General features: G+C 36.4%; 1 pseudogene; it reads right to left on the bottom strand.

The window, feature by feature from the left end:
* LOC127538548 (RWD domain-containing protein 4-like) overlaps nt 1-24,852 on the bottom strand; it is a 79,583-nt pseudogene extending 54,731 nt beyond the window's left edge.
* Between the last annotated feature and the right edge of the window lie 351 nt (nt 24,853-25,203).

The following is a 25,203-nucleotide window of genomic DNA, read 5'->3' as shown; positions in this document are numbered from 1 at the left end:
CTCTAAGTTTCTATGATTCTATGGCTAAATGATTTGTAAAATTTCCTTTACTCCATCTTAGCCCCTTACAGTGATGTTCACACCCTTTATTTCACCTTCACCCACAAGTATTCCATTTTCCCATTTCCATGATTAAGATTCTGCAAATTTCTTTACCCAATCTTTATAACCAATCATCCCATCCCTTCTTTTGATTTTGTCTTTCAATTATCTTTCTTTTGGCCATTATGCTTAAAGTCCATGACTTCATGTTCCACCGTCTTCTCCTCCCAATTTTGACCCTATAGTTAAAAAGTTATCCTGGCCTTGACTCTAGAACCTTTTGCTCCTCTGTTCCTAACAGCCCATGTCTAGCTGACTCTCTTACTTCCATAACTTTTATTTATCTGATGCTAAATGGTGCTCAAGGAAACTATGCAAAAAATGCTAATCTGGATCAACTACAAATTTATATTAGTTCAGTTCAACCAAGTCCTCATTGCAGTAACTTCTCCCTAATTGATTTTCTATTGAATTCTCCACATCAACTATTCTAAACTTTCTCTTCTCTCTACTTCCCTGCCTCCAACCTGTCAGCAATTATTTTATTTAAAAATTAAAGACCATTTGCCATGGTCTTTTTGTTCTACATTTAAAAATCTTTTGACACTATTCTTTAGTCTCTCTTCTTTTAATCCAGTTTCTGATGAATAGATAGATGGTCTTTTTTTTTTTTTACCAAAGCAAAAACCTCTACTTGTATACCTGGTCCCAAATTCTTTTGTCTCTTCTGGCAGAATCCCCTTCTCTCTATAAATTTTTGATATCCTCCTATTTACTAAAGTCCTCACTTGACCCTATCACTCAAGATATCTTTCTCTATCTCTCTTCCTTTTCACAGTGAATTTTCTAGGGGAAAAAACTGTTTACACTCTCATCTCCACTTTCTCCCTTCAATTAATTCTCAACCATTTGACTTCCAATCTCTCTTTCTAAAGTTACCCATGTCCTCTTAATGCCAAATTGAATAGCTCTTCCTCAGTCTTGGTCTTTCTTTGCTTTCTGGTAGCATTCAACACTGAACTACTCTGTCCTTTTGAATACTTTCCCTTTTCTGGGTTTTCGTGATACCCATTTCTCTTGATTCTATTTCCACTTTTCTGACTGTTCCTTTTTAATTTTCTTTGGTTTTTTGGTCATTATCCATATGCCTCCAAATAATAAGAATGCTCTAAGGCTCTGTTCTGGACTTCCTTCTCTTCTCATTTTATAGTCTTTCTTAGTGACTTTATCAGTCTGCCTACCTTCAATTATCTTCCCTACACTGGGGACTCACAGATCTACAAACTATATCTATACACTCAGTAAAACGTAACCTAGATTCTCTCCAAATTGCCTATAAGATCTTTCAAACTGAGTATCCCATCGACTCATCAAATTAACCATCATCCCACAAATCACCCAGGTTCACAAGCTTGGTGTCTTTCTTGACTCCTCACTCTAGGTCATCCCACAATTCAATTAGTTGACAAATATCCAAAACACCTCCTACATCCATCCCCTCGTTACTTATACAGCCAGTTCAGACACCCATCATCTTTCATCTGAGTGATTTAAATAGTCTCCTAAATGAGTTCCTTAAGTTTCTACCTTCTCCAATCCATCTGCCACATAATGACCAGATTGAAATTCCTAAAGCTTGGATCTGACCATTTCACATCCCTGATTGATTAATTCCAGTGGTTCCCAATTACCTCTAGGTTTCAATTCTTCTCTGTTAGGCATTCAAATCCCTTAAGAATTCCTCAATCTCATCCTCTTCTGATTCTGACACTACCCTTAATCTCCTCTCTCCTCTAATTGTTCTCCTCTCAATGATTTCCTTTATAGAGGGCAGAAAGCAGTCTTAGTTCACTCCACTTTGTTTCTATTGCTCTGGCTGGTTTCAAAACCAAAGGATAACTTCCAAAACACATCCCCCTTCATTTTCCTGCCTTTTCCTATGTTTTATCTTTCCCTTTACAACATAAATTTCTCTAGGAATTGATTTTTTTTATTAATTATATACCCAACACAGCTCAGTACCAGGCCCATGATGGATGCTTAGTAAATGTTTATCGGATTGGAATAGATTGCTTTAATACACATTGCTCCCTTTGTCTTAGAGATAGTTAAGTGATACAATGGATGGACCTGAATTCAAATGTGACTTCAGTGTGACTCTGGGGGAATTAGCTTCTTTGAGTTTTAGTTATTAAAAGAGTAGGTTGGTCTCAGAGAATTCTAAGACTCTAGTCAGAGAGAGATATGTGGTTCCAGAGATTCAGTGGTAGAGATATTTGGAGAGAGATACTGAAGCCATGTAGGAGAAGCTGGATCTTCATCATGTCCATATCTAGCTTGCCTTCTTAGAGAATGCTAGAATGGAGCACCTTGGGTGAGATCAGGCCCAGAATCTTGGTTTAAGCCGAGCTGTAATCTTTCTCCTAACTAAAGAGTTTATTCACACACGTATTTTCGTGTATATTCTATATATTTGCGGACCACCTTTAATTTCCATTTGTTGGTTTTTGTTTGGATAAACGGATTTACTTGTTATTCACTATTTGTAATGGTCTTTTACATTATATATATATATATATATATAGAGGAAGGAGCAAACATAAGATAAGGGACTAGTCCCCATCTTCCACTCTTTTAAGAATGAACAAGAAAGTAAATTTTCTTTTGAGTTCAGACATATATTCCTAGACCATAAATATTTGGAGGTAGGGAGATAAATACAATTCTATCCTAATATAGTTCTTGAGAAAAGAGAACCTAATTTTGTGACACTCCAGGGACTTGCATGCTCTCCACCCACCAGAACTACCACGGCTAAAATACAAAACTGCCCTTGGCTTTGGTCCTAACCAGAGTCAAGCCAGGTCTCAGAGAACATCTCGCCATACCACCCACGAGCCACAGTCATGGAATTAGGCAGTCCATGTGGACACACTTATCTTATACTATGTAACCTCCCTCATCTTGTTAACCAAAGAAGAGGTCAGCTGTAGGGATTTTCAGTGCTAAAAAAGTCTTTAGGGGCCAAGTCCTTCCTGAATCTCCAGTGCTGAAAGGGTTACACTCTTGAGCTCCTAACCATTTCTAGTTGATGAGCTACCTTTGGGCCCAACGTCCTTGCAGGGGCCATGATTGGCTGGGATGAGTCTTAAGGCTCTGCTGGTGCTGCTGTAGCCCTTGGCTGGAGCACAAGATGTTCATTCCTCTGTAGTTGTATTTGGTGAAAACTTTGACTAAGCGGGCCAATTAGCCCTGCCAAACCGCTCTGCTTGATTTCACTTATTCGTTTGATGAGGTATGAGTTTCCATTTCTCTGTTCTGTGTCTGTAAACCCTTGACCCTGCAGAGGGAAGAGGGAAGAAAAAACCAAATATCGAGTTAATTCCATGTCCATATGCAAGATCACTTCAATCATCACTTTTCACCCATAGTCAACAAAGTACCTGATGTCTGTGGAGCTGATTTTCTAGTTGGCACCATGATTTCCTATGGTGTCTGTTCATTTGGCCCTTTATTCGGGCCTATTAGATTTTCCAGAAATGTTTAATTAGCATCCCAAGATAGTACTCTAAAGTGTCCAGCTCTAGAGAAAGGCTGCTTCCACTTATCTAGTTAGAGAATTCTCCATTTCCCCGGAGCATAATATCCTTTTCAGACCTATCTTATGTCTTCTACTATGTCTCTTAATTTCAGATTGATTTTTGGGGGCCAAAAAAGGAAAATAAGGGAGGAAGAGAGGAATGGAAGATGGGGAGAAACATGATGAATATTCCTGCAGTCACACTCCAAAAATCTTCCTTGTCTGCTTGCAGATGGGTCAATCTGCTTCTAATCCTCAAAGCCATTTCTATAGATTTTAAATGTTTAGACAGAGCTTATGTGAATGTCTCTGAATTGCTGGAAAGTGTGTGTGTGTGTGTGTGTGTGTGTGTGTGTGTGTGTGTGTGTGTGTGGGAGAATTGAGGTCATTGATTTCATGGTTATGATGATACTTGGAACGGTTAATTTCATCCTCAGCTGATCCTGATTTTTTTTCCTCATTCAAAACAAAAGGTTTCAGACACATTATGACATTCAAGTTTATTTGGCCTATTTTTGCCTCTGACCCAGGTTCCTATATTTTCTCCCTGAATGGATTTGGATCCAGTAAATTGTCACTTACTAGCTTTGTGAATTTCGCTAAGTCCCTTGGTCTCCTTGATCTTCAGTTTTCTCATCTATTTAATGGGGTGATTGGTGAATGTTTCTAAAAGCCTTAAATACTTCCTGTTCCCTGTATCCAACATTCTGTCCACCACCTGTGTGCACAAGCTGTGTGCCCCATATCAGAAATACTCCCCTTCACCTCTTGGAACTCTCAGTTACCCTCCAGTCTTGACTCAGGAGCTTCTTCCTAAGAGAGACCTTTCTTGACTTCCCAAATTATTGGTGTTTCCCCGTCAATCTATAAAATTACTTCATATCAATTTAATATATTTTTGCATTTACTTATGCACATATTCTTCCCCCTTTTTCTTGAGGGCAGACATGTAGACAATAAATGCTTGAATTAAATCTCATGTCCAAATCCTAAGCCAGTATGAACTACGACAGGAGCTGGCTGAATGATGATGAATCTGGTTTCCAACTCAAAGATTGGGACAGCTCTGTCCAATTTACAGATGGGTCCTCATTCAAATCATCGTTCTTTTCCTGAGAATGTCTCTCTATCCCCACCCCACCAAAAGCAACAGTCACAAACTCAGTCTCCAAGTCAGAAAGAGGCTCAGAAAACTTCTAATTCTACCTGAAGCCCAGCAAAGGAAGGCTATTTTCTCTTGAGACAGTCTACTTCACTTTGGAATAGTTCTAATTATTTAGAAGCTTCTCCTTGCCCTGTGCCAAAATCTGATTCTGTAACTTCCATCCCAGTGTTCCTAGCAACTCCCTTTGGTTTAAAGATCCTAGGTAGACATACTCATAAAATCCAGTAGAATAGACTCAAAAAAAGAGAGAAATAGAGACTTTGACTTAGGCTGTCCATTTCAATCCACTTAATGTAAACCTGGAAGTATTTTCGTTCTGGCACTGAGGGAATGAATGACCTAGATCTATTTTTGGAGAATTAGGCACAATCCTTACTTTCTGAAAGCTTTTTAGATGAAAATAGAAACCATGTTTTTAAGACAGTGTATGAGATTATGAATGGCTATGTCTTCAGGATGAAACCCAGATTATTTCTGAGAAAATGGTCCAAAAAAATACTCTTCCCCCACTCCTACCACCTGAACTCCTACATCCTGCTATAAAGAAGAAAATCTTATTTAATTTTTTTTTTATTTGGGATGGAGAAGGAGGACAAAATACCTATTTATTGCTGGCAATTAAAAGCAACTGGTTTGTTCTGTATGACTGCTTAGCCAGTTGGCTTTCTTCCTGAGTGCCTGGCATGGCTTGGACATGTAATAGGTGTTAAATATGAACATAAACTTTTTAGTTTGTCTTGTGTCTGATGGTTCCCTCGGTGAGAGTAATCAGCTTAGTTAGTCATGATGGTTTAGGATTTTCCTCTCCTACCCCCATCCTGTACTGAGACTTCAAAGCTGCCCATCAAAAATAAGTCAGCAGAAACTTCATCCTCATTTGACCCTGGGGAACCCACTCCCAGTAGGATGAGCAAGGGGGAAAGATGAACTTTTTCATTCTTGTCCCTATTAGTTCCTCATTGTCATGAAGACTACTTAAAGGAGGGTCCACTAAAAAAAATGGTACCCTTCTCTTCCTTGGTGGCTCCTGAGTTGACACAGAGGAGAAAATGGCTCCCTTAACTTCAACCTTGATAACACAGTTTGGTATCTCTTAGATGGAGAACTTCATGAAACTAGACCAGTCTGTCTACATTCAGAGCATACCCTCAATGAGTTTAAAGCTTAGATGTCCTTTGAGCTTGTCCAGGCTTCTGCATGGGTGGTCAGTCATGAGGTAGGGTTTGATAACTTTTGCAAATGACTCTTTCCTACAAAATATCTCCTTCCTCCTCTTCTCACAATATGCACCTGATCAATTTCTCTTTAAGCTTTCTTTTCAAAGTGAAGAAAGTTATAGGTAAAGGAGGAAGATGAGACTTGAAATGCCATTAATATAAGTACCTATCATGTGGAGAACTTCCTTTCACCAGTGTCAATAGGTTTATTCTTTGAAACTTGGTCTTAGAAAATAGTCAATGACTATAGTAATCTAGTGTTTGACAAACCCAAAGACCCCAGCTTTTGGGATAAGAATTCACTATTTGATAAAAACTGCTGGGAAAATTGGAAACTAGTATGGAAGAAACTAGGTATTGACCCACACTTAACACCGTGTACCAAGATAAGGTCGAAATGGATTCATGATTAGATATAAGTGATATTATAAGCAAATTAGAAGAACATAGGATAGTTTACCTCTCAGACCTGTGGAGGAAGAAGGTATTTGTGACCAAAGAAGAACTGGAAATCATTAATGAACATAAAATAGATAATTTTGATTATATCAAGTTAAAAAAGTTTTTGTAAAGATAAAACCAATGTAAAAAAGATTAGAAGGGAAGCAATAAACTGGGGAAAATGTCATATTCAAGGGTTCTGATAAAGGCTTCATTTCTAAAATATACAGAGAATTGATCCAAATTTATAAGAATTCAAGCCCTTCTCCAATTGATAAAAGGTCAAAGGATAGGAACAGACAATTTTCAGATAAGTTAATATAATATAATATTAATATAAGTTAATATAATAATTCAGATAATAATAATAAGATATATGAATGTAATGGAATATTATTCTTCTATAAGAAGAATGTCTATAAGAACAAAAATGATTACCAAAATGATTTCAGAGAGGCCTGGAGAGACTTACATGAACCGATACTAAGTGAATGGCAACACATAAGCAACAGCAAGATTATACAGTGATCAAATTCTGATGGAAGTGGCTCTTTTCAATAGCAAAGTGATTCAGGCTAGTTCCAATGGTCTTGTGATGAAGAGAGCCATTTGCATTCAGAGAGAGGATCATGATCACAATATAGTGTTTTCACTTTTTCTATTGTTGTTTGCTTGCATTGTTTTATTTCTCATTTTTTCCCTTTTTGATCTGATTTTTCTTATGCAGCATGATAATTGTGGAAATATATACAGAAGAATTGCACATGTTTACCATATATTAGATTGCTTGTCATTTAGGGGAGAGGGTAGGAGAAAGAGAGAAAAAAAAATTGGAACACAAGGTTTTGCAGTGGTGAATGTTGAAAATTATCTATGCATATGTTTTGAAAATAAAAAAAAAACTAGTTAAAAAAAGAAACTTAGTCTTAGAGAATTGTCTACAATACTAAAAAAAAGTAAAAATGGCTTACCCTAGATCACAAAATATGTGTATGTTAAATTTGGGCCTTGAACCCAGGTCTCCCTGGTTTTTTAACCACTACTTTACACTGAAATACAGGAAACCTCTAAAGCAAAAACAAAAGAATTGAGGAAAGTCATTAGGATCATAACAGTTTAGTTCCAATGAGTTTTTCACATCCTTTTTTTCTAATAGGTAAGAGTGTTGTTGTTTAGTCATATCTGACTCTTCATGTTTCTTGGCAAAGAAATTGGAGTGATTTGCCATCTTCTTCTCCATCTCATTTTACAGATAAGGTAATTGAGGCAAATAGGATTAGGTGACTTGCCCAGTATCACACAGCTAGTAAGTGTCTAAAGCCAGATTTGAACTCAGGAAGATATATAGACCTTACTCCAGATTCATGTTCTGTGTATTATGGCATTATGGCATATTAGCTGCCCATAGGAAAGATAAATTATGGGATGATTAAGATTCCAAGCACTTATATCCCTTTACAGACTGGTGTGCAGGTAGTGTTTAATTACTGCTCTCTTAAAGAAGTGTGTGAACATGTATGAAACTAACTTTTAATCTACATTATTAATATTTCCCCTATCACTTTCTTAAGTCTAGACAGTCAACAAAACAATAATTCAAGCCCTGATTTGTAGTGTTTGCTGATTTCCAAGGTCTAAATGCTCTCACTGAAAATTTAACAATCGACTGGCTCTCTGGAGCCAATTTGAGCCAGTTCCAGCAGACCAAAAAAATGAGGGGCCAGAGGTGGTCAGTGGTTTCTCCCCATACTAAAAATTCAACCTGTTCCCCAGTTTTGCTTAAAGCCAGCTCTGAAGTAAAGATGTTCAGAATAAAAGACGTTCATCGGAGGAAACCAAGAGGAGACTACATGTTCTGCCCACTCCTCCCAAAAGCCCCTCCTGGGAACCCTTGGCTCTCCAACCCCATTTTTCACAGCACTTCTCTGCCTAATTAATTTCACTGTGAGAGAGTAGGTTATCATTTCCGCTAAATTAAAAAAAGTGTTGTAGATCAACAATTTTGATTGGTTTTTTTTTTTACTGTCAGTGGCTTTTAATACATCTTTGAAAGCCAACTCTTGTCAAGATATAATTTCTTTTCCTGATGGAGACCACTACAAGAAATGGGCTTGTGCTACATCACCAGCTAAATACTATTTCTTATGTACTTTGGTTGGATAGTCAGGCTTTGGAGGACATGGAGAATAATGCATAGAAATATAAAGAAACTCTTCATTTTTCCTAGTAGAGGATTTTCTGAAAAGTTGCAGATAATTTCCCTTTTTTTTTTTTTGGCAAAAAATGGGATGGTTCATTTAAAAATTTTATTTTAAAAATGTTCTTAGTTTAACAAAAATCAAATAAAATCAACATATCCATGTAAAAATATAAAAGACACAGAGGATTATATCTGAAACTGAGAATTTCTATTGTGTATGGTTTGATTTTCCTTTTAAGTGAAGTATAGAATAAATTCACTATGTAACTCAAAGCTGTCCCATTTGTCAGTGTTTCTTTCTGATCTAATTATTTAAAAATATTTTCAGTAGTTCTCTTTTCTGTCTTTTATATTTTGGCAACATTATTGCTGGTGCTCTTCTATTGGCTACTTACTCTCTCAACCTATTGAAAAAAAGGAAAAAAAATCATTTTAATAATTATACAGAGTCAAGCCCAACAAATTCCTGCATTGTCCAGCTGAGCATGAAAATATGTTTCCTCCTGCACCTTGAGACCATTTATTCTCAGTCTGTAGGTAGATAACATTGTCATTATCAGTTCTTTGAAATTGTGGTTTGCCATGGCATGGCAATTCTTCAAGTTTCTGAATCTTCTAAAGCTATTTTTTTCTTTATAATATTGTCATAATTGAATCTTGTTGTTCTCTTAATTCTATTCATTTCATTCTGCATCATTTCATGTCTTCCCTGACATCTCTTTTATTGCTCCTCTTGTCCCTTCCTTCCTTCCTTCCTTCCTTCCTTCCTTCCTTCCTTCCTTCCTTCCTTCCTTCCTTCCTTCCTTCCTTCCTTCTTCCTTCCTTCCTTCCTTCCTTCCTTCCTTCCTTCCTTCCTTCCTTCCTTCCTTCCTCTTTATTTTTGTGAAGCAATTGGAATTAAGTGACTTGCCTAGAGTCACATAGCTAATAAATGTAAGCTAGTAAGAGGTTAGATTTGAACTCATATCCTTCTGATCAAGCCCTCTCCACTGTGCTACCTAGATTCCCTTTTCTTGGCATTCTTATGGCTCGATAATATTCCATTATATTTCCATATCATTTATCTAACTATTCCCCATTGATGGGTGCCCACTTTTTTTCAATACTTTTCTACAACAAAAGGCTGTTTTGACTATTTTTGTGAAGATGGGTCCTTTTCCATTGATCTCTTTGGTGTATAGGGCTAGTTGTATTATTTCTAGTCAAATTATATGTATAGTTAGGATAGGTAGATGGTACAGTGGATAGAGTGCTGGGTTTGGGATCAGGTTTGTATATCTTCCTGGGTTCAAATCTAGCTTTAGACCCTTACTAGCTGTGTGATCCTGGGCAAATCACCTAACTCTGTTTGCTTAAGTTTTCTTATTTATAAAATGAGCTGGAGAAGGAAAAGACAGACCACTCCGTTCTTTTGCCAAGATAACTCCAAATGAGATGATGAATACTTCAAGACACACCTGAAAGGACTGAACCACAGCAGATATTATCAGCTCAGCTGTGACTCATGATGGGTCATCACACACCACCTCCTTCTACTTCTTCCTTGATTACTTCATAGTTATCAGATAGGTTCCTTAGATGAAGGACTTTCTTTACCATCTATTATGATTTGAGTTTCCACAGATTTCTGTTTTATCCACAGTCATCTCTTGTTTGCTAGAGGTAAGACTGGAAAATTTTTTTCATGGACTTTTACTGCACAGGAGCAGCTGTCATTTTCCTCTTCTAAAGTTTCATTTTCTATAATATGGCTTCTCCTGACTCTTGGAGCATTAAGAGGATGTTAGCAGTTCTTTTGACTTTTGGTCATCCCTTTAGAATCCTGAGCCAAATTATAGTACAATGTTTGACACTGGAGATGATGGAGAAAAGCATTGGTTTGCCATTGTAATTTCACTGATACTGGGATCTTCCAGGGAGGGCACTCCTCCACCAACACAGAGAAACAACTGTGCTGGGTAGGGTTATCACAGGCAGGTTTTCCTAACATAAGACCATATCTCTATTCACTAGCCTAAAGTGCCTTTCTTTAATAGTTTTTAATGTTTGAAGGATAGTTTGCCTACATGATCTTATTTGATCTTTATAACAACCTTATGAGGTAGGTTCTATAGATATAGTTATTTCTTTTCACCTGAGGGACACTGAGGCTCATTACAGTTAAGGAACTTGATTCAGGGTCACACAAGTTGTGTTGGAGTGCATATTTGAACTTAGGCCTTTTTGACTTCTGAGAGTGGTAGGAAAATCCTGAGATTCTAAGTCTAATCCTAGACTTACATCAAATTATTCTGTTAGTCTTTCCTTAAGAAGTAAAATTGAGGACATTGAATTAGATAAACTGAAGTTTCTTTTTGTCTCTAGAATTCTAAGGTAAATGAAACTTTATATCCTTTTTTATTTTGTTAGAAAATTTCACCCCACAATTTAGTTTTATAAGGAACCAAAATATTTTAACAAGTTGCAATACAGATGGCCATAGTTAGTTTTACAAGATATAATTCAAATATATAATAAATGCATTTTATTTGTTGTTTAGTAATTTCATTTGTGTCTATAATTGCATTTGGTTGTTTTTTTTTTTGGGGGGGGGCAAAGTTATTGGAGTGAATTGCTATTTCCTTCTCCAGCTCATTTTACATATGAGAAAACTGAGAAAAAAAGGGTTAAGTGACTTGCTCAGGATCACACAGCAAGTGTCTGGGATAGGATATAAATTCATCCTGACTCTACATCCTGAATTCTATCCATTGTCCCATGTGAATGTTTTCATCTATTAAGATTCAAGTTGGGAGAAGGGCAGAAAAAACAGACAGGCAGCAAATACAGTATCTGTTATTTATATGAACCTTTAAAATTGGCAAGGAGTTTTATATAGATTAAACAACTTGATCTTGCAGTAAATATTACTGATATTATCCCCAGATTTTTTAATAGATTTTTTAAATTTTATTAGATTAGGAAACTGTAACCCAGAGGATAAATATTTTGCTCATGGATTTTATTATTAAGTATCAAAGTGAAGATATGAACTCAAGTCTTTCTAGACCAGGACATCTTTTTTTTTCCTCAATAGTATTTTATATTTCTAAATACATGTAAAGATAGTTTTCAATATTCATTTTTGTAAGATTTTGAGTATAATTTTTTTCTTCCTCCCCAGAAGCGTAAGCAATCTCACATTGGTTAAACATGTATAATCCTTCTAAACATATTTCAGTATTTGTCATGTTAAAAAAAAAATCAGATCAAAAGGGGAAAAAATCACGAGAAAAAAAATCAAACAACCAGAAAAAAGTGAAAATACTATGCTTTAATCCATATTCAACCTCCATAGTTTTCTCTCTGGATGCAGATGGCATTTTCCATCTCAACAGACTAGGAGTTTTTAACATGTTTTATGACATGAACTCTTTGGCAGTCCGGTGATGTCTGTGGATCCCTACTTAGAATAATGTTCTCTAATGCAAGAAAAAAATCTAGGGGATTATGAAGGAAACCAATTATGTTAAGAAGCCCTGCTCTGGACTCTTCTCTACTATAAATCATTACTTCACAATAAACGAACCAAGGATAATTTAAAAAGGGATAATATTAGTGGCTATTCTAAGCACACTGGTTCTCAGTTGAACAAGGAAGTAATATTAATACAGCTTGAGTTGTGAATATGAAAGCTTATAGGAAAAAGATGATATAGATTCTGTATGGCTTGGCCAAAGTAAGTATAATATGGATGTTGAAAAGCTGTTCGGTCTGATTTTTTCCAGTCTGTGTGTTTGCTCTCGCTAAAGTGAATGTTATGTTTTCCTCCAAGCTTCCCTTCTTTCCAAGTACTGAGAAAAACTATTATTCCATCTGGGCATCATATTGGCCTCCAGGGTGATTAATATTAACTGTCTGGCACTCACAGGAAGCTCTAGTGAGTTGTGTGCATTTGTTATGAGTTTTTCAAAAAAAGCTAAAGCTTGTGATGAGATAGCATGTAAAGTTAATTCTTTCCAAAGCCTTTGTGTCCTCCCCCACCCACTCCCAGCATGGGAGGAAGGCTTCCTTCGGCAGGTGTTCCTTCCACAAAAGGGGGCTTCTCACGGGACCTGGCCATGAATGGACTGAACTTGGGTTGAAGGTCGATTGATCCGTCATCTCCATATCAGATGTTGCATTTTTCAGCCTGTTGGCAACAAGGACTCTTTTCATTCATCTCCCAGTAGGATCACGGGCCTGTCTGAGGCTTTGAGAGATCATAGCATTATAAGATTCCAGCTGGGAATTTTGATGTTTTTAAATAACATACATATGTTGGCTGCTGCCCTGGAATCATTTTTAATCTCATTGGGCCAAATTATCTTACATGGCTTGGCATTTTTTTTTGATCTGTTGCAAGTTTGACATTCAATGCATTTAGAGATAGAGCTCTGCAGAAAATCCTGGTCTCTAAAATGCACAGAAAGAAGGCTATTGAGCAACCTGTGGAGCTGAGCGCAGAAATTTAAAAAAAAAAAAAAAAAAAAAAAAAGGAATTGGATTTGAGCTTCCCCCTCCCCAGACTGAGAAGGTTGATTGATTTTCTTTGTTGGATCCTCCACAGGGAGGCAGTATAATATAATAATAATAATAAAACTCAGACCCAAGAGTCAAGAGATGAATTCTAGTTCTTGCTCTGCTACTATCTAACTATATTGGATAAATCACTTAATCTCAGATTCCTTATATATCAAGCAAGACCATCTGAATAATAAGGGGTAGAGGAAAGAAGGGAAGAGAATAAGTATTTATTAAGTGCCTACTATGTCCCAGGCATTGTGCTAGGCTATCTCACTTGACTTTCACAGAAATCCTGGAAAGTAGGCATCATACCCATTTTACAGGGGAAAAAACTAAGGCAAATAGATTTTATTTAAGTGACTTGCCCAAGATCATACAGCTATCTGAGAGAGACTCCAGACTCAGTGATCTTTAACACATTATATAAGGACCGTTTTGGTGAAGATGAAGTTCTAAAAATGTGTGATTTTATTGGGATAGGGAAGAACCAGTACAAAGACTCATTAACTATTCAGCTTAGAGTTATAAAATTGCCTAGGGACAGCGAGAGATTAAGGAGCTTGTTCAGGATCACATAGCCAGTATGTGCCAAAGGTAGAACTTGAATCTACCCCCCTTTTAGATCGAAAGTTAACTCTTTATGCACTTGTACCTTGGAAGAAGAAAATGTCCATAATGTGGGCTCTCTGGCTAAACCCTTAGATTCTGAAAAGTAAGTAAGCATTTGAAAACCTGAGATTCCTGATATTTCCAAACATTTGAGTTACCAGATTTACAGCCTCTGGACATCTCTGATTTAGGCTTGCCAAGGGTGGTTTGAGAATACAGTTTCCCTTTCCTTAATTATACCTGGTCCTTCCTGGATCCCACCTTGACATGGTTGGGGGGGGGTGCCTTATGTAGCTCAATGAAACTCTAAGTTATGCCATTCAAAGTTACCCAAAACAGGTCATAGTGGAGAGTTCTGACAAAAGTAAGCCAATAGAGAAGAAGGAAAAGTCCAGTACCTTTGCCAAGAAAACCCCATGAGTATTATTGACATGCTAAAAGTGGAGGACATAAGGACCTGGAATGCTCTGGTTCATTAAGAGTTGAATATGACTAAAGAACTGAACAACAAGGAGATTATACCTGGATTCATATTTGAAGTGATTAAAGAAAATTTATAATCCATTTTAAAATATACTCTAAATTAAAGAGATGTATTTAATCTTGGTCAATAAATTAATAGATGAGTAAATGTTTGAGTTTATGAGGTATCATAGGAGAAATAAAGGAAAGGGTATACATATATTTTGCTTAAAGCAGATCATTAAAAAATAAAATTCTGGGATTGATGTTTTTGGACACTGGCAGAAATAATTTTGTATATTTATTAAAGCAGAGAAAAATGAAGTCTAGTTTTTAGCTGGGAAGAATTGAATGAATAGAGAAGCAAAGTCCAAAAAGAAAGAAATGGGGAAGGCTGAGGAAGAAATTCTAGCTCAGATGGCACACTAGTGGATGACGGAATGGATGCTGATGCTGGATTTCTAGCTAGGAAATCTTCATGATTTGGCAATTGGTCTGACCTTGCATTAGTCACTTGATCTTGATGATTTCATCATCTATAACATGAGTTTGTTGAACTAAATGATTTCTGCGTTTCCCACCAATTCTACCCCTACGATGCTAGAAATTTAAGATGGCACCAATATATCTGCATGACATTCTACAGCCACCAAGTTCTTAGCTCATCCCTTATGTCATTTGATTCTTATGACATCCCTGTGCAAGAAGGGAGACAGATTTTTTTTCGTTGGTCCTTTATTAGATTTGTAGTTGCTCCCTCTACTGGTAAAGATGTCAACCATCATCCAATCAATCAGTAAAGCATTTATGAAATGCCTATTGTATGCCAGGTTCTGTGCTAAACACTAGGATACAAAGAAAGGCAAAAAATAGCATTTATATACAAAGACCTTACACTCTAATGTGGAGACTATATGTAAATAAATAGGGATATACACGATACAGAGTGGACAATGATGATGATCATGATGATGATAGTATTTATATGGCACTTTTAAGTTTGCAAAATGCTTTACAAATATTACATCATTTCTTCTTCACAACCTTCAACTGTGGAAGGTACTCATTGTTATTGTCTCCATTTTACAGGTGAAGAAACTGAGGCAGGTAAAAATTAAATGACTAGTCCCCTGATATGTCTGAAGCTGGATTTGAATTTGTGTCTTCAGAGAAACTGGGATGAGGATGGTGCTTTCAACAGAAATAGGGAAGTTTGGGGAAAGGGTGAATTTGGGACAAAAGATAAATTGTTTTGGATTTATTCAATTTGGGGATTTTGAGAGGAAATTGGGAGGGGTTGAGTGACTTGCTTAGTGACATACATTCAATAAATGTTAAGTTTCTGAGGCTAAATTTGAACTCAGTCCTCTGACTCCAGGACTTGTGCTGCTGTTCTGTTCATTGTGCCATCTAGCTGCCCCAATTCACTCAGTTTGAAATATCTCTAGGACATAGCTTAAAATCTCCAATGGGCAGTTGTATGCATAAGAATAAAGCTCAGGACAGAGATACATAATCTGTAAATCCTCCTCATAGAGATGGTAATTTATTCAAGGAACTGATGAAGTCATCTAGAAAGAATAAGGAGTGAGAAGAGAGCCCAGGACAGTTTTGGGGAACACCCACATTTAGAGGATGTAATATGGATGATTAAACAAAGAAGATGGAGAAGGAGTGTTCAAAGGACAGGGGGAGAAGCAGGAGGAAATAATTAAAAAGTAAGATCTAGTATAGAATCTCAAATTGAAGAAGCTTCCAAAAGAATAGGAGACATTATAGATGGTACTGTTATTACCTTTGCATTCCCCTGGCCCCAATTCCTCCTAAGGGAAAAAAATAATCAAAAAGATGCTACTAATCTTTGTGTATGGTTTCTCATCTTTGGAAAGTCTTTGAGAATGATTTAAACGTACATTGTAAGCATGAGAAATTAACAAATTAGTTCTGACAGGTTTTTCTCATTTTCTACAGTAAGACAGTATAATTATTCCCATATTTTCAAATGAGGGAACTGAAACTCAAATAAGTGATGGACTCTCCAGTCTCACCTGGCCAAGCCCAGATGCAATCTCTGCTAGGCAAGAGCCCCAGCTGGTTTTCATGGTAGGCAGCCTTAGGATGTGTGAAGAGAGGATCAGGTTTTGGCTAGTCTAACTAGTCACTTCAATTCTATCTGTCCAATTTGTGACCACATTTGTGGTTTTCTGGGCAAAGATACTGGAGTGGTTGGCCATTTTACTTCTCCAGGTCATTTACAGATAAGGAAACTGAGGCAAAAAAAAAGTTAAGTGACTTGCCCAGAGTCACAGCTAGAAAGAATCTGGGGCCAGATTAGAATTCATGAAGATAAATATTCTTGATTCCAGGTCTGGCACTCTATCCACTGAACCATCTAGCTGCCAGAGGGTACAAATGATAAATATGGAGTTATGGGATAGATCAATCCTTAGCAGCATGAAAGATGCTGGTTTGTCATGAAATGGCAGCTCAACTACAAGTTCCAGATGATGTCTCATTGCCTCTGGAACCACACTTAATGAAGGGCATGGGCACCTGGAGCCAAAGAGACCAGAATAAGGACAGTTAAAGATATAACATATAAAGATTAATTAAGGAAACTGGATATGTTTAGTCTAAGAAGAAGAAAACTTCAGGAGGGTAGCTGAGTATATTATAGCTGAATATCTGAAATATTTGAATATCTGAGAGCTTAACCCAAGGAAGAGGGGCTACTATTATTTGGCTTCTGAAGGCAAAACTAGGCTCCCTGGATGCAAATTACAGAAACAAATATCCGCTCAACAGAAAGATAATGTTAAAATCTGAGTTGTCTAGAAGTGCACTGGGTTGTGGCATAAATAGTGAGTTTTTCCATTTACTGAGAGTTTTGATATGGAAGCTCTGCGTCAAAGGGGAGGAGAGATGCTGTAGAAGGTATTTCTCTTCTAGATATGAGTTACACTATATGATCTTTGGAGTCTCTTCCAACTCTGTTTCTGTGATTCTATGAAATGTTCTGTTAGAAAGTGCTTCAATTTCCTATCCTTTCATTTCCTTTAGACAGATGCCCCAGAAATTCATATTATCCTTTGGTATAAATCTAATAGTCTGGGAAATAAACACATTCTCTGAGGACACTAGACCACAGATCAGTAACAAATACTATATAAAGCATTGACTGCTGTCTTTGTTATCTGAATGTGTTCATTTACTCAATGAGAATAGTTTATATTCCCAGGAAAAACTGGACTCATGTTTTAAACCTGTCTACCACCCAAGCTTTCCTCCTGAATCTTATTCCATTCAAGGCACAAAGCCAAGTATTATCTTCTGGAATTGATCCATTTTATTCCCTTCCTTCCACACTTAAAGTGACTTCTAACCTTCTGAATTTCTGATAACAGAATGGTGATGTAAATGTTGCCATGAGAAACAATCCTGATGAGAGGCCCTGGAGGAGAGAATTGGAGAAGAATGCTTCCCTTCCCCCTACATTTTTTTGCTAATGTTTGGTTGGCTTCCAAAAGAGAAGTGGTATAAAAATGTTCTCTGAACAGACGTGCAAATTAAGAGGATCTACCTGGTTTGGATCTATCTCTTCCCTGCCCAATGAACATACTGATGAATACATCTAGTTATTTATTATCTTCATTTTTGGTCTGTGACCCTGAAACATCCTTGAGAGCAGAGACTGTTTATTACCTGAAATATAGTAAGGGCTTAATAAATGTTTATTGAATGATTGATTTAATTAATTTCACTCCCTACTTTGGATTTATCTTTATTATTGTCCCCATAGTAGAATATACGTATCTAGAGGGCAGATTTTGTCTTTATATACCCAAAACTTAGAACAGTATTTGGAGGAGAGTTGGTGTTTACCATATTTTCATTGAATTTGTATAATTGGTGATAATGGTCATTGACTGAAAGATGATTGAACTAATTTACAAGGATGACCTTGATGGGCTTCTCTCTTGGGACCCTTTTGTGGCCTTTATTCCATTGCAGATTTCAGTGAAAAGAATACTTTGTTAAGAAGCCAAAAGTTGGGACTTGAGTTTCAGTTTTGAAGAATAGTAGCTGTTTGCCTTATGTAAGCAATTCACATGTCTCCAGGACTCAGTTTCCTCATCTGTAAAATGAGGAAATTGGATTAAAGTTCTAGGATCTCTTCCAGCTCTAACAATCTATAAATCTATGAAAACTTGTGGCTAAAAATAGGAAATTCATTTGTAATATAGGAATATAGGAACCAAACTGGAGATCATTGGAATAGCATCTACATTTTGACTTCTTGTCCCTTGACTAAATTCAAAATCTCATTTCTCCTAGAAATCCAAATTGTGTTGGTAAGAATTACTTAATAAAAGATACTCTATATCATATACTTCATTCAGGCCTCCTTTTAGGAAAAAAAAAATTAATTGAATTTCCCTTGGAAAGCTTACTTGCTGGTTTAAAATAAAGAAGCAGGGGGGAGGAGTGGGGAGGAAATATTTTTTAAAAATTCCAAAGGCCAGAACATGAAAGAAAAAGATCTAGAGATCTGGAAGAAACCCTAATCTGGGTCAGTTTTGCCAATCCCCAAAGTAGCTATTTTAGGAAGTGTTCTTATGAAATAAGTTTTAACTCTTGTTATGTTCTCTCATAGAATATTCAACTGTAAAATATTTTGTATGGCATAGTGGAAATGTAATGAATTGGCAATCAGGAGACCTGATTCCTAGCACAGGGTCTGCCAATAATTTACTCTGCAAATAATATAACAACTATTCATTTTAGACAAATTGCATTCTGGTTGCTACATCACATGCTAGTAAACATAGTTCCTATTTAGGGAACTTAATTTCTACTTAGACAATATAAGACAGACACAAATACACAAGTTAGTTTCAAGAATAAGAAGATTAAAGACCCCTTGGCCGATGGTGGGATAAGAGAGGGCCTCATGTTTTAAACCTGTCAATTTAGTCAGAGTCAATAAATATTTATTAAGCCCCTATTTTGAGCCAGAAATTGTACTAAGTAGTAGGGATCCAAGGAAGAGAAAGACTTCTTTCCCTCAGGAAGCTCACCATCAAATAAGAAGGGGAAAAGAAAACAAATATGTACAAACAAATAAGGATGAAGGAAGCAAATAACTAAGGGGAGGGAAAAGCAAACAAATATGTACAAATGAAGAAGGGGGAAACAAACAAGTTAAGGGAGGAAAGGCAAATAAATATTGCAAACAAATAAGGTGAGGGGGAAAATAAAGGAAGGAAAGCAAATATGCCCAAATGAATAAAGGAGGAAGCAAACAAGTAAAGGGAGGAAAAGCAAACAAATATATGTCAACAAATAAGGGGAGGGAGAAGCAAACAAATATGAACAAACAAGTAAGAGTAGGAGGAAGAAAATAAATAAGGGGAAAGAGGCAAACATATGTATAAATGAATAAAGGCAAAAGCAAACAAGTAAAGTGAGATGAAGCAAATAAATATGTGCAAACAAGCTATATATGGAAAACTTTTTTTTTAATTAAGAGAAGGAAGGCATTTAGTTAGCCAGGTTGGAAGATGGAATATATTGTTTGTGGAACAGCCAGGAGGCCGGTGTCATTCGATTAAAGAGTACATGATGGGGAGTAATGTGTAAGAAGAATGGAAAGGTAGAAGAAGGGTAGATAATGAAGGGTTTTGAACATCAAAAAGAGGATTTTATGTTTGATACTAAAAGAAATAGGAAGGCACTGGTGTTTGAGGGGTAGATGGAGTATGTGACATGATCAGATCTATGCTTTGGGGAAATCATTAATCTAGATTAATGTCAAATAATTGAGTCAAATCAACAAATATGTATTTTTTACCATTTTTATTATATTAATTTCTTCATTGAAGAAGTCTGTTATTGATACCTACCTTACAAGATTAGCTGAAGGTTAAATGTAATAATATAAATAAAAGCACTTGGCAAAATATGATTACTATGCAGATTCACTGGTTTAAAAATTAGCTCAAGATTTTATTGCCATGGTGTAATATCTATATGGATTGATGAACTCTTATCTGGAAACTTTGGGAATGATAAACAAGCAAGTGCCCCAGCATCTCAGGAATATTTAGGTGGGAAGGGTCCTCAGAAATCACCTAGTATCATCTATTGTTTGTTATGTCATTTCAACACTGAGTGCTGTGTGACTCTTCATGACCCCATTTAAATTCTTCTTGACAACCTGTAATCGTGTGATCATCTCCCTCAACCACAGATTACCACCAATAGTTACCCAGATTTTTTTTCTGAAGACCACTGATGGAGGAAGGATAGAATTTGCTTAAATGGTCTATTCCACTTTGGGATCATTAACTGTTTGGAAGTTTGATGTCAATCATACCAAATTTTGCCTCTCTGCCACTTTGTTTGGAGATATTTATGGGCCATGATCTACTGAGGAGGAAATACTCATAACTATATAAAAGAGAAATCTAGGAAGCTGAAATCCTGTTTAGGAAGTTAGAAGGCTATGGCTGAAGGTGAGAGAAATCAACTCCAAAGATTTTATGTAGAGCTCTCTTGCTATTTATATTTCTCTTCTGTCTTACATGATTTTGTTATTGAATCGGTAACTTGTGTATTGTCTGTAAAAAGAGAATATTATATCCTTGGAGATTTAAGCTGCAATATGCAAAATGTATTATACTTAAGCAACCACATTAAATCTGAGAAATTTGGATTTCAGAGTCAGCTTTCAGGAGTTCAGGGTTTCTTGTGATTGGTTTTTGACTTTTGTAAAGTCAATCCTGAACTATTTTTTTCCTTCTTAGAGGGCTCCCTGTGCAGTTCTTGCCTCCATATTCCTAATTTATGGTTCTCAGCTCTCACAATGACTTCTAACTTGGAGGCAGAATACAACATAGTATGAGATGCAAAACCTTTTGTCTACTCAAGCGAGACATTAGTTCTCAAAATGGAGGTTGTAGATGGATTTTATCATTGAAGACAGAATTCTGTCTGTACCCATTCTCACATCAGAAATCTCCTGCTTTGGGAATTCATTTTTAATCTGAGGAAACTTGTCTTTTGATCATATTATTTTCAGTTGTTTGTGTAGTCCATACATAAAATTGATAGGAATGCTTTTCCACACTGCCTGGCACTGTATTTTGGGGAAGGGTACTGACGATTTCTCTTTTTTTTTTTAATTTTATTTTATAATAACTTTTTATTGAAAGAATTCATGCCAGGGTAATTTTTTTTTACAACATTATCCCTTGCACTCGCTTCTGTTCTGATTTTTCTTCTCCCTCCCTCCACTCCCTTCCCTAGATGGCAAGCAGTCCTATATATGTTAAATATGTTACAGTATATGAGGATTTCCTCTTGCTGGAATTAGTTGCTATACAATAGAGATGATAAGATTCCTAATTCAGTTATGGGTTGGAGGTTTATGATTTCTCTCAGAATAAGTTCAAACCCCTAACTTCTGCATCTTTAAGATCATCTAGGGAACTGAAATGAATCTATAGCTTGACATAAATGCTAATATTTCAATTCTTTGAACTAAAAGTTCATTTAATGAATCTTGTATTAGGTGTATCACAATTCCCAGCATGAAGACCTATTTTTTTTTTTTTGGAAAGAAGTTTATTCCTAAGCATAAGAATAAATATCCATAAATTATTTACATACTATATTCATATGAGTATACATATACATATGCATACATATACTCACCTGAAATATAACTGAGCAAATCTTAAATTTCTTCTCTACAAGAGGAACAAAAACATAAGTGATTTGTATTCACTAAGGTCTTCATTTCTGGCATTTGGGAGTGAGGTGACTCCCTGACTAATTCAACATTTTAAAGAAAAAACAATAATTAGGAACTAAGTTTCTGTCCAGATACTATTAGTGCTGGACCCCAGATTTGGAAACATGGTTGATGATTGAAGATTGGAGTACTTGTCTAAACTGGTCTGATTTCTGTTTTTCACTTTGTAACTTAGGGACCAGGGACTGTTCTCTGGATTCCAAAATTGGATATTTTGTCTGAACAAAGTTACTCCTTTTGCAAATATTATTTAAAATACACTTTATTTTTGTTCATTGAATTATTTATTTGTCCATTAGTCTATCTACCCATCCATCTATCTTCTAGTTGCTTTTTAAATTTTACGTTTTTATATATTAATTTATTTTATTTATTTAATATTTTTCTCAGTTACATTCAAAATAAATTTCTTTGCATTTATTTTTTAAGAAATTTGAGTTCTAGGTTATCTCCCTTATTCCCACCCACAATTAAGAAACCACATGTGAAGTTATGTAAAACATTTCCATAAAAGTCAAGTTGTGAAAGAAAACAAAGATTTCCCATTCTAATGAAAATAAAAACCCTCAAGAAAAATTAAGTTAAAAATAGAGAGATAGAAAGAGTAATAGAGAATGCTTCAATTTATATTCAGACTCAATCATTTCCCTTTCTGGATATGAATAGGATTTTCCTTCAGAATAGGTGTGGATGATTGTACTACTGAGAATAACAAAGTAATTTACAGCTGGTCATCCCAGAACATTGCTATTCCTTTGTATACAGTATATTTCACTTTGTTCATGAAAGACTTTCCAGGTTTGGGTTTTTTTTTCCCTGAAAGCATCCTGCTCATCATTTTCCAGAGAACAGTAATTTCAGGGAAATGTTCAGAGAAATTTGCTTCGAAAAAATTTTTTTTACAATTACTATTGCTAATTTTGTCTTCTCCCATTTATTCTTTCTCCTTTTGCTCTATTATCTTCTATTTACAAAATCAAGATTGGCCTGAAATCCAAAATGATTAGAGAAAACTTCAAGACAAAAGTATGTGCTAAATTTCAAAAGAATAATAAGATGCTTTCCTATCTCCAAGGCAGCTAGAAGACACAGTGGATTGGCTTTGTAATCAGGAAGACTCATCTTCATAAATTCAGTAACTATGTGACACTGGTCAAGTCATTTGATTTGTTTGCCTCAGTCTCCTTATCTGTAAAATGAGCTGGACAAAGAAATAGCAAACCACTCCAGAATCTTTGCTTAGAAACCTCCAACTGGTATCACAAAGACTAGGACAGGACTGAAACTATGGAAAAACAATTTCCTATCTTCAAGGAACTTACTTTTATATTGAAACTTTTATTTTCAAAACATATGCAAGAATAATTTTTCACCAGAGACTCCCCCCCCCCCGAGGCAATTGGGGTTAAGTGACTTGCCCAGGGTCACACAGCCAGGAAATGTTAAGTGTCTGAGGACAGATTTGAACTCAGGTCTTCCTAACTTCAGGGCTGATGCTTTATTCACTGCACCATTGACTCTTGCAAAACCTTGGAAGGAACTTACTTTCTAAGAGTAAAGGTGTTATTGCAACTTTTAGGGCTTGGTCAGCTCAATCTGTATATGAAAGGTCAGGAATATGAATAGTAGGAGAAACAATAATTCTGACACCAGGTTTTAATTTTGTTTTTATGCTGCAATACTCCTTCCTACTCAAGGAGCTACAAAGAATGTTGGAAAACTAGGGAACCTCAACTCTCAATACTTTTTGGTAGTTCTTGGAGATTGAAGATGCATGCAGACTTCAGATGTTAAAGAAAGTTTAGTCCAAAGAAAAGATTAAACCTTATTTAACTGAAAGGAATTTGTTCTATGTTTGAAAGAGCTTAAATCTGGAACCAAAAATCTTTTATTGAAAAATGGATTTGTGGAAGGAAAAGAAAAGCCAAAAAAAAATCTGCCCCAATTCCCACTCCCCAAGAATTGTCATTGATCTTCTAACTAAAGCCTCTAGTATTTGAACTAAAAAGAGATCACTTTTCTCAGGCATTGTACCTAAGAATTTCAGCTGGACTCAGAGGCTCCATTGCCATGTGCCCAATGGGCTCATGCTTGGATGGAAGACATGACCAGTGGAAAAGTGGCTGATGGAGTCAGTGGGAACAATGGAAACCAGCAGATTATCAGCTCAGCCAGAGCTGTATGCCATTATTGAAAGACTTCTATAGCTTCAGTGTCAGAGGCATGAACTATTCCTCCACATTTGTGCCAAGCTTGGTCAAATGTTTCCTCTGTATGTTCCTCCCTGCATAGGCCCTGACCATCCATTTTTCTACTTATCTATCTCCATGCATGTTCCCTTCACAACCCCCCTCTTCCCAGAGATAGTGTATCTATTTGTCGGGTAGTATGCCCTGGTTTTATGGAGCAAATATCTTATTGTTAATTTTTTTTTTTACTATTCCATTTTATTAAATGCTTTTGCATTGAATTACTTATATTTTCTGGTTGATTATTAATGATGAACACATTAATGGGGAGTTGTTTATTGTGTTGTGAGTGGATAGGAACCCTTGGAATACCTTCAACCAAGGGTGGTCAATTCTTAAAGACCTACCCTGGAAATTGGGCATCCTTTTACATGTTATATGCTATACGAGCATCAAACTTTGAGTTTGAGCCTAAACTTTCCCTAATTTTTTTTTTCTCTAGATCTTCCAAAGCCTCACAATCCGCATCTAACCAGTGGGCGGCTTTGTTGTTGGGAGGTTTAGGACACATATGCAAAAGATTCATGGCCAAGGGTGTGGGTGGCCCCTCAAGGCACCTTGAAGAAGAGGGATGGTTGTTTAAAAGCATCATAAATGAGCCTACACAGAGCCCTCCAGAGGCTTCTCTAGAGAGCTTGCTCTTCAACTTGTATGGGAGCCAAGTTCTCATTCCTGAAGGTGAATCTGAGGTTAGGTTGTTCAGACTCGTGGAAAAGCCTTGAGGAAAATATGATTGATTTTTCAAGCAAAACACCCTTTGGCCTTTGGGAGCGGTCTCTGGAGAAACTGGACTGAGGAAGAGGAGGCAAGTTTCAGAGCATCCAGCAAGGAGATGAACCACTGACCATGGAGACAAAGGGAAAATCGCCAGCGCCTT

Source organism: Antechinus flavipes, chromosome 5 (genome assembly GCF_016432865.1).
Source record: "Antechinus flavipes isolate AdamAnt ecotype Samford, QLD, Australia chromosome 5, AdamAnt_v2, whole genome shotgun sequence".
In the NCBI taxonomy this organism is placed as follows: domain Eukaryota; kingdom Metazoa; phylum Chordata; class Mammalia; order Dasyuromorphia; family Dasyuridae; genus Antechinus; species Antechinus flavipes.
The sequence above is the reverse complement of the archived record's forward strand: the minus strand, read 5'-3'. Positions and strand labels throughout refer to the sequence as shown.